Below are 9,616 nucleotides of genomic sequence, written 5' to 3' on the forward strand. Positions count from 1 at the left end.
AACAATTTTTTGCCCAAACACAGGTCTCTGTTAGACCTATTTGTTTATAGTATTTAATTTTTTAAATTTGATTTTAAATAAAAAAATTAAAACATGGCGCTGTAGTCGCTGTAGACGCCCCCAAGTCTACAGTCACCCCCCCACTCGCTCTGGCTATATGTAAGGTATTTAAGGATGTTGAACCACTGTACTTGTCGCTTGAGAATGACGCGGAGCGTCGAAACCATGGTCGTGTTATTATAAATATATTCTGTGGAAAAACAAAGTCTAAATTTTTTATTCTTCAATTTTATGTTTTTTTTTCTATTGAAACGAATCGGGGATGAATGGAAACAGTATGGTATTTTTAATTTTTAATGGATAAATACAAATTTATTACTCAACATAATGATTTAATTCAGTACATAAAAGAAGTTACATAACTGTAAGTAAACAAATTGAATAGGTAGACAATTACCGTATTTAAGTAGATTAAATTATGATAAATAAATTGCGTGATCAGACCGGTCATCTATGAAAAAGTTTTCTTGCGGGGTGTATAAAACACTAAAAATAATTTGTTTCTATTCACCCCATAAATTCTGAACACCTAACCTAAAAAATATGAATAATATTTGAAATAATATTGTTAAAGTTAAAGCTTAAAATAAGCCTGAATCTTTTATATGAATAATTAAACTATGTTTTTTTTACAGCTATTTACTTTTAAGAACATTACGTATTCTGACTTACCTGGAAAGGTCAAAGTGGATTAAAAAAACAAGAATCACGTGGTAAAATTCAACATGACAAACAAACAGGAACCAGTGCTGCCAACCAAACAAACCATTATTTCACTTTCAGCCAAAAGTGTACCAACCTAGAAAAAATAATAGTTGCCGCTATTTACCCATAGTTATGTAGGAAATGGATTATACATAAAAAAGAAGTTTCGTTTCTATTCACCCCAATGTTTCTTTTCACCACGTTCTACGGTACCTAAATAACATCGTTGTAGGAGTCTGAGCCACAGCCGTTGGAATAGGATACGTTAATTGTAACTTGATGTTATCGACGGCATCTCATTCATTTAAGTATGTAATTACATTATTAATTATAATTAGAACAATTTTTATATTTTCTAATGTCCGCTTAGCTTTTATATACAATAACTTCATCCGTTTATTAGTAGGTACTGGAGAATTCGTCTTTTAGGACTGCCTGTGCTTGTATTGTGAGGTGAATTCCAGTCAATGCAACTTTTGCTCGCTGATTGGAGACATATAGGAACATTTTTGTGCCAAAATAGTGTTATTTTCAACGTGACATCTCCTGTTCTGCTACTACTAATAATCACAGTGCCAGTGGTTGTAAAATATCGGCCAAGAGTTATCAGTGTTCCATCGTGATTGAATTGTAAAAAGTGCTATTACGCTATCGATAAATGTCTAACAGTAGTGTAAAAATTGTAAGTGGCGTGTTAACCTCCGTTGTTCACCGTAGATATGACATTTCACGATCAAGCTATTGAAATAAAAACTGTGTGTGAAATTTGTTATTCCATTATTTCAACGAATAGTAGTGAGAAAAGTCACCTGTGTCACTTGTGTGGGCTAATTTAAGGCTTTAAATCAGTGAATAAATAGTTGTTTTCATCATAACGAGCTTTGTTATTGTAAGTTGTACGTGATGAATATAAGAATGTGACAGTGACTTCCAGTTTTTTATGAGAGTATTTGCCTATTCCCCACTATATTTTTATGGTATATGCTAGTATATTGTTTATGGATTAACCTACATTATTGAAATAGGTTTTAGCTTGTGTGTGTGTTGGCAGCGGAACCGATTCGCGATCTCACATGTGGATTGTGTGCAGACTGTTTCGCTGTGAATTCGTACCGTAGGACGGATAGGACTACCTTCTCCGCTAATTCGGCATTGCCAAATTCAACAGCACAGCTTAGTCTAATGTCAACAGCACAGATTACGATCGTTATCCTCCAGTATTACAAGTTTCTTTTACATCTCGATTTTTGCCGACGTATAGCAATAATTTGTCATAACAAATTCCATGAGGGTCGTGACATCAATTTTTGTTGTCCTAAAAAAAAGGCTGGTGTCCTAGCACCCCATGTCACACGCCTCTTAGGCGACTTGCGGGGTATTATGTAGATGTAGATGAATTTCAGGTGTACTATTCGAACGGGCGGCAATGTTATCACCCATTTTTATGATAACTAAAACATACGAAGTGAAACGCTTGTACTTCATCATCCCGATGTCGCATTATTAATATCCCAAGTAATAATCTAGGCACTATAGCAATAGGAAAACTTAAGGGTTAAAAAGTTTACAATAAAAGGTATATTGTATATTCTATGTATGTAATTATGCGTTTATATAAGAAAAATAAGAAAAATAGTTATCCTTGTCCAAATATTTGAAATACGTTTTGTAATAATGAATGCAATCGGCAATAGAACAAATAACTGAATACAAAGAAATTTTACTTCTCATGTGTGCTAGCACCAGACCTATGTAAAAAATTTAAGATGGTAGCCCCAAAACTATGCAGTAAGGGGTACCTATATATTCCAAAATTATTTAAGTATGTTCTAAAATGTAATATTTGATTGTAAATGGAATAAATTATATATTATTATAAAAAAAAACTTGCCCAATATTAACAGAACAAAATAAAGCGACGATGAGCGGCTAAATACTCTCTCAAAACAAATTTTACACCATGCGCTCAGCGTATTTCCCAACTCCCTACGGTTGTTTAGGCACCTATGACGTCACGCCTGGCCTCGGCAACGCTCGGGTGTCTTCGCGCAGTGGTCGGCTCAGAGAAATTTTTCTCGATTTTTAATGCAATTTTTTTATTTCTTTTGATGTTGAATGGAGAAACTGAAGGTATTTTAGCGAGCTAATGTATCCATTTGACTTATTCAAAATAGTTTTTAGAGCAATCTACGACCCATGCAAGTTCCCCGTTTTCGTTGCACGTTGAAAATAAATTCAAACACGGCGACGGGGCACGTTTACGCATTGAAGTGGGCCACCTTTAACGCTCTTACTGCGTTAACGCGTCCCTGGTGTTTTTTTTTATTTGTACTGTCTCAAACCGTGTTAGTTTTCCGGACTATTTAGTTTGTCATATCATCATTTAACATTTAATTGGGTTACATATTCGTCTCTTATCCTTTGCAAATTGCAATTACATAGTTCTGTTGTCATCCATTTTCAGCTTAAATTTGTCAATCAGCCTATAAGAAATTCCCTTTTTTTACAGCAGGGGAAAAATTATGTTAAAAAACTAATTTTCTAAAATTTAAAAACTAATTTAAGTATTGTTTACGTTGCTCCGGGAAAGGGGCAAGTTTACGCAACAGACTTACAAGGAGACTTTGCCTAACTGATGTCAAGAAAGAAGATGAGACCCTTTTTATTTGAAAGTAGACAGTTAGATAGGAATACTGCTGAAGGGTTTTGTCCAAATACGCCCGGGTTTGAGAGAAAAAGCATTTAAAAATTTAAAAATACGGTCACGTTCAATTTAATTTAAAAATTTCGCCCATTGTTTAAAGGTCGATTTGGAAAATACTTATTTCGCACGGTATACTCAATTATGAAGCCCTTATTCCAAACTTCTGCCTTCAGATGTCAACTGATGAAGGTATATGCTCAAACTAATGCCAAAGATAGGAAAATACGAACAATATCCTTTCAAAAAAGGATACGTAAATTGAATAATTCAATAAAAAAATTAAGACGGAACTTCGACCGCCAGTTTGGATTAGCACGTGTTAAAACAAAATTCGTCCTATAGTTTGTCCAAACAGAGACGGCGGGTAAGAGATCTCTTAATCGATTAAGGCACCGCTCATTAGCCCAACAATAGCCGCGTGCCTGCCGCCCGCCAAACAATAGTCGGGGTCCATTCGACGGCGATAGCTACAATGAGTAACGATTCTCACTTCATTCTGAAAATTTAGCATGTAAAACATTTCTAACAATTACCAAGTTAAAAATAGACTAATTGACAGCAATAAATGTAAGAAGAACAACGTATAGCACTTGGAGTACTCAAAATTGATCATAGAGGTAGACAGGTAAAACTCTACTCGAAGTAGGAACCTGGGAAACTCTTCGAAGTCGGTATGTTTAATATCTTTTGCTTCGGAAACGAGTTCCCTTTACTACGACGCCAGCATCAGAGTTATATCACTCCTATTTGGATGAATCTCGGCAACGGAAAGAATAATTCGAAGCAATGTAAGCTAGCGACATGAATGTCAATTTAAGGCTTATTCTAAAAAAGTAGTCTAGTAAAAAAAACGTGCAACGTCTGAAATCAACAAATCTGAAGAAGATGGAACAAAGTACAAAAAATGGAGAAAGTGGCAGACTGGAAAAAAATTACTCATTCCGAGCCCTGAACCCTGGACTTTCAATACGTAAGCGCGATACGGTACCACTAGGCCAAATCGACCTTTAAACAATGAGCGAAATTTTTTTAAATTAGATTCAACGTGGCCGTATTTTTCAATTTTTAAATGCTTTTTTCCCTCAAACCCGGGTGTATTTGGACAAAACCCTTCAGCAGTATTCCTACCTAACTGTCTACTTTCAAATAAAAAGGGTCTCACCTTCTTTCTTGACATCAGTTAGGCAAAGTCTCTTTGTTAGACCTTGACAAATTTTCATTTACGGTTAAAGACATATATAGGCCAGCAATTAACTGCACAAATTATGATTTGATAAAACAACAATGTCTAAAATTTCCTGAGTTCGAACTTGACAATTAAAAAAATTAATTTAAAAAAATCCACGTAAATGTGCCCCGGTCTACCCTACACTACTCCTCAGTCCAGAGACCAAGGAGGTCACTCGAGCTGTCGAAAACCAGGTCGGTTTGCATCAAAATACGTGCGGAGTTTACAATTGTGTCTTCTTATCAAGATCTGCAACTTCCACGAAGTTGAAATCTCCTGAAACGATTTCTTATTTTAGATATTTCAAGGTAATCATTAGAATTATTAATTGAGGTACGTATAAAGGCTCTCTTGCTCGTATCTACATTAAAATTTTTCTGTGCAAGAATTTGTTAAAATCGCTTTTATCTCTAGCGAAGATTTTTAAAATAAGAATCGTTCAGAAATTATAGACAGAATTTGCGCTACTGCGGAGTTTAACATGTCAAATATCTGGACGCTATTTCTGGTGAAAAATGATAAACATGACGATCAAATGGCAGTCACGAAAAGGCTTCACACTGTACCTTGGTTAACCAACAGAGAACGCAGACTCAGCTGAAAAGAGGAAGTTGGTTTGTTGCTTTGACCAACATGAATTCAACATATAGATTCTGCCGCCATTCCATTTGCCTTCTTGCAATCTGTTTACATATCGCAGTACGTCTCTTTACAATGTTCAGTTACTATTTTTTCTGTATATGGAATTAGATACGATAACACAAATCATAGCCAGACATCATAAATTTTATAATAACAGCCAGACTTTGTTAATGAAATTGTATCCATGGATTATCACCCTGAATTGTGGTAGCTTTAGACTTCAGCTCGTGCGACAAAGATCAAAATGGGGACATTTTAGGTCATTTTATGGATCTGATTAGCTAACTGCGACAATTGCCTTTGTTTTCAAGTATTTATTTGCCCAAGGAAATTTTATTTTCACTAATTGTAATGATCTATAATTGTGATAAGAAACAGAATTATTACTTTATCATTATTTTTGTTATAGAATTATAACGCATTATTATACATTCTGTAACGTTTTCCTTTTCCATAATAACGCTCACTTGGAGTTTCTTACACTGTCGTACTCTGATTTTGCGCACTACGCAGGCACCTAGAGCGCAATTGCATATAAGACCTATTAATCACTCTGACGATGAGCTCGCGGGTGAGTTGTCTGCAGAGTTACTTGCTTGCTGCTTCTTGATGTACAGTCACTTTCAAAAGTCGGTCCCCATACCTGGCGCAGCCGTCTCCGTTATTCTCCGAAGTCGACCTTCGCGTATTGCTTACACGTTCCTTGTCCACTGGGGATCGATTCGACTTGATCAGGTAGTACAAATGGTGCAACTTGACTACTTTAACCGTCGTCAAGAGCCCCACGCACGATTTCAGAGGTAGGAAGGCCGCGTGAACCTCCCCCCCCCACACAGCCAAACAATTCCACCACCGAAGAAAGCGGAGAAGAATATATGGGTTTTTCCGGCAAGTAACCCATCGCACGAGGAAGAGAGGAGACATCTGTGTAGTTTGGTAAACTTATACAAAACATATTGTGCAAATAAATTTTCAGAGCATTTCGAGCATGTTACTCCAATATTTTTTCTTCACATCGCCTGGTGAAAAATACGTAAATATATACGCCTATGTAAATATTGTCATTTGCGTCACGGTTACCATCCGTTATCGCGTTCATCCATGCTGGCGCTTAAAGATTTTAAGACATTTTTTCAATGTTTACAAGTTAAATAGCAGTCACTCCCCAAGTAGTAGGTTATTCGGGCTACAAGTAGTGCCTACATTTTGAATAACGCAACTTATTCCCATACTGTGAATAGAAAATCAGAAGAAGTTTTTAAATTTTTACCGGTCAAAACTACCGGTACGGCAATTTTTTATGGGTGAAGATAATTTTGCATTATTTTTTCGAATAAGCAATTGGATTGTCTTTAAATTTTATTGAATTGCTTTTAAGATAAATATAAATTTTCACTAAAAGAAGCAGCGAGATGTTTATTGGCATCAAGTGAAATGGCAGGCTGTTAGACCATAATGCGTCGTAGGAAGTGTTGTCCTTTTGTTTATGGGAAATACTCTTACATTAATATTGTTCATTTTTTTAAGAAAAACAGTACAAGCAACATGTGCGTGGAGTTATGATGGTGAGTCAACCAGTTATGGTGGTCATAGAAAAACATCATTAACCTGCCCTTCTGAATTGAAAATTTTACGAATCACCCTGCCTGCGCCCCTCCCAACTTGAACTTACCCCTTAAATTAAAAGTGACGCCCATTCGCATTAGGCCCTTTCATTCTAACCATATCCTTACTTTCATCCTTCCCCTCCCCCCTTACCAAAAATCTCTCGACCATGGATAGCACTTCTTCTTTTTTTCCTCTCCATCCTTCTCACCTTTTCCTTTCTTTTTTATACTCACATCTCGGATGCCTTCATTCTTTTCTTGTCCCTCTTTTGTCGTCGCCTAAGTTTCCACACCGTCAAACGCTACATCCCAAGCAGTATATTTGGCAGCTCATAAGTTTAATTTGTATTAATAAAGCAGAAATAGTCATTAGGTACCCAGCACGGTATATTTTTATCGGATGAATATTATGCGTGCGTAGTTTAGTGTCAGTAGGAATATGATCAGTATTTGTTCGCACGTAAGACTGACTCAAGGTATTCATTACATGAGTGTAAGTTCTATTTATGATGTAAAACCACTTATACATAATAATGTGAAGGATATTGCCCTGCATGATATCAGCAGGCGCCAATTACGACTGGTTTTAGCAGAAAAAAAAGAAACGAAAAAGGGGGAAGACCTCTCAATGAAGGGGCAAAGATAAAACATATAGCATTAATGTGCCTTAAAATGGTAAGAAATAGGCACACAAGTCATGTAATTAATGCTTCCGTTGGTATTTTCATTATAGAAAATACATTTATGGTAACTATTAAGACATTCGAACTTTCGATGAACATAAAGATGTCGGTTAATTACTTCCTGATACCTAGAATATATATAGCATTATTTAAATATTTGTTCATATGGGATATGTTAGTAACGACTGGAATAAATATGATACAGAATTAAACATTACAATTTAGCGCACATTAATATTTTTGATTTCTCGCGTGATGAGACACGTAGAAAACTGTAGTATAAACCATGGTAAACATATGTATCCTAAGAAAATGGTTAGGAATAATGAATTCGCCAAACAGTGTGTTTGAAATACTTAAACATAGAGCAATATATATTGATGGTGTTGGTAATAATGTGTTAAAGGTATAATCTAGAAGGTTACTTTGTAGGAAACTTTTTGAATTATCTTTCAGACGTAAATTCCAATTTTCGTTTCTTCCTCATATGTGCGTTGCGACGCAGATACGTCTCGTTATTTTTTAGTGCAAGCCAGACTACTCGGAATATCCATCTCAGAATACTATCAGGGTGGGAATCCCATGACTGAGAACATATGCTTCGCCTTGTGTTGTGGCACTGGGAGTCGGGGAAGTCGCGAAGAATTTAGGAATAGTGAAGAATGCCTCGGGAAGACTTGCGCGGACGGTGAGAGTAAGTCAAAGTGGCCCGTTCAAGACACAGAAGGCATAGCCAATACCCGAAGTTCGACCTCCGAGAAAAACGTAGTTGCTCGCGCTGGCCGTGGGGACCTACATTTGAAAGTGACTGTACTTAGCGATGCGTGTCAATCGGCTCTAACACACACATTTCCTCTTTAGCTCTCACTTCAGGCTTATCTCTTGAATGGTTCATTATGCGCCGTTGTAGAAGGACTTGAGGCGAGGGTGATTTTAAAAATTCCAAGCGAGGAAGTAAAATTTGTATGCAAAATAGGTGTTCACCCTAATCAATATGCTGAAAAAATGCACATAAATGATGATAGAAACCTATTTGGCAGTCAAATCAAAATAAGCCAATATGACAGAGGGGAAGCAATTTTCCGGTGAATAACAGTTGCAACATAGTGTGAGTGCTGGAAAAGATGAGTTAATTGTAATTGAAACATAATATTTAATACTTGTCTTGCTGAAATCAATTCAAAATGTCATCCGATGAATCAAGAAATGCCCTTTGTAACTGCTCCCAATGATTTTATGATACTATTTTCATTTCTGAATCATTGGAATTGATATTTGAAACGGTTTGCCTGCTCGCTCGATTTTAAGTGAGCAAGGATGCATTGAGGAGCACTTTTTTTGCTCTTCATACTTTTCGTGCTCTTCATCAACGATCTCCCTACTCACTTGTCTCATTCTAAAACCACTCTTTACGCTGATGACACCTCCACCATCATTACTGCAAATAGTGCTCAAAATATTGTTGACCTGATTAACCTTACAATCATGGAAATGCATCAGTGGTGTAATATGAACAATGTCTGATGGTTAACAACCAGAAAACTGTCTTCCTCCAGCTCCTCCATGAAAACTCTTTCAAAAATAATCTCATCCCTCACATAGACAAAATCACTCACTCCTCTGATACTACAAAGTTCCTTGGACTTCTTATCTCAACCAAACTTGATTGGGCACCTCACACACAGGTTGTACTCAAAAAAATCTCCGTGGGTATATTCATGATCAGACGGTTGTTTCCGATTGTATCATTGGATACTTTAGAAATGGTATGCTACGCTAAAATCCATTCTCATATTTCTTATGGCATTATGTTTTGGGGAAACTCACCTGTGGCCAAAAGAGCCTTTTCAGCCCAAAAACAAGCTATTAAAGCTATTTACCATGTCCCTATTCGCACATCAGCTAAAATCTTCTTTGCTAAATCCAAAATCCTCACCCTCCCTTCTTTGTATATCCTTACATGTGCCTGCTTTTTTAAAGCAAACCC

The sequence above is a fragment of the Ischnura elegans genome, chromosome 7, assembly GCF_921293095.1.
Source record: "Ischnura elegans chromosome 7, ioIscEleg1.1, whole genome shotgun sequence".
NCBI classification, from domain to species: Eukaryota; Metazoa; Arthropoda; class Insecta; order Odonata; family Coenagrionidae; genus Ischnura; species Ischnura elegans.